The sequence below is a fragment of the Lolium perenne genome, chromosome 5, assembly GCF_019359855.2.
Source record: "Lolium perenne isolate Kyuss_39 chromosome 5, Kyuss_2.0, whole genome shotgun sequence".
NCBI classification, from domain to species: Eukaryota; Viridiplantae; Streptophyta; class Magnoliopsida; order Poales; family Poaceae; genus Lolium; species Lolium perenne.
In genome coordinates, this window is record NC_067248.2 from 42137301 (window position 1) to 42138761 (window position 1461).

At 40.6% G+C, this 1461-nt stretch overlaps 1 pseudogene; it reads right to left on the bottom strand.

The window, feature by feature from the left end:
- Positions 1-365: 365 nt before the first annotated feature.
- On the bottom strand, positions 366-1180 carry LOC127298505 (uncharacterized; annotated as a pseudogene).
- Positions 1181-1461: the final 281 nt, after the last annotated feature.

Genomic DNA, 1461 nt, shown 5'->3' on the forward strand with positions numbered 1-1461 from the left:
AGGCTCTATTCAGCTAACATTGATAAGCAACAAAAGTAGCATTCTCACTAAACATGTTCTAGTCGTTATGTAAGTAGCACACATAGACAAAATGAGCATGCAACCAACTTGTAGAGTTCACAGATTTAAGCCTTCCTTCTCGCATAAGAACTTGAAGACCCAAGCATGCAAAGTACCATCACTTGCGTTGCACAACCAGCTACGTTTAACTTCATTCTCCTTAGAAGACAAATGCTCACCAACGATAATTCTTTGATCAGGTGTCAATGGGATAGTCTCTAGTCGCTGCCACAACGTTGCATGTGGATCAACAAGTTGTGATATATGAGGAGGAGCAGTGGCAACAAGTGTGTCCCGAAGTGATTTCATCGTAGCTGTGATTTTATCATTGGACTCTACAAGACGACTCTTGTACTTTTCTGCCTTCTTAGTTGATAGAGTACACATAGGATCTCCTCGTGAACGCTTTATACCAGATCGAGTATAGTTGGAAGGGTAGTTGTTCTCACCGGTTGCATTTGTGATAGGAGTTGGTATTGTGTCTGAATCATCACCAAGCGGATCTTCAGGTGGTGTATGGCCATTGAGGTCATGCATCTCCCTTAAATCACTGCCGGAATCATCACTAACATCCATGCATGTATTCTGATCCATAGCTAATGAACCATCAGCACTAGATCCAGTGAACAGCTCATGCATCTCTTCATAGAATTTGATGAGTTTAGTGAGTAGGTGTCTTGCTCTGTCCTGCATTAAGTTCAGAGAACAAAGGGGTATATGGTCAGAAACTAGTAACATAAGAAATGGTAATTAACTTGGATGTGGTTGAGACAACATACACATAGGGTTGCCTTTTCAGACTCTGAAATAGTCACAATGCATCTAGTGTGGTCAAATGAATTTCCACTTTTGCTCAATGTTGCTGCAATAATCTTCCAATTCTCTTTATAGTGCATGTACTGACGGTCCACTTGATCCACGTTCACCCCCATTGCGAACTTCTTATTAATGCATCAGCACACAACAAATGATGTTGCTTCTTGAACGTAAATCCTACATGCTGGTCTTTCAAGTAGTCGATGTACCAATCAAGCATGTATTTCTTCTGATCATCAGCCCAAGTCACAGTCCTCTCGTGAGAGGATACAACAGCATCAACCTTTAGCTTTTTCTTGGTCATTGTTGCTTCTCATGAAAGTAGATGATCATAAAGTAGTTATTTTGGTTTGTTCGAGGGGATAAAAACTCATGCCTTGATATTCTCTTATCTGTGGTTGTACTAGGAGGTATAGTTTTCAGTGAATGCACTAACACCTCTTTAGATCTTGTAATGAGCATCCACTTGAGCACAGTAGAGACTTGTAGAGGTTAATTAAAAAGGGAAGACCCTTGGGCTTGGTTTCTGCTGGAGATAAACAAAGATTATTACTATACTTCGTTCATGTCCACTAGATTGGTGGT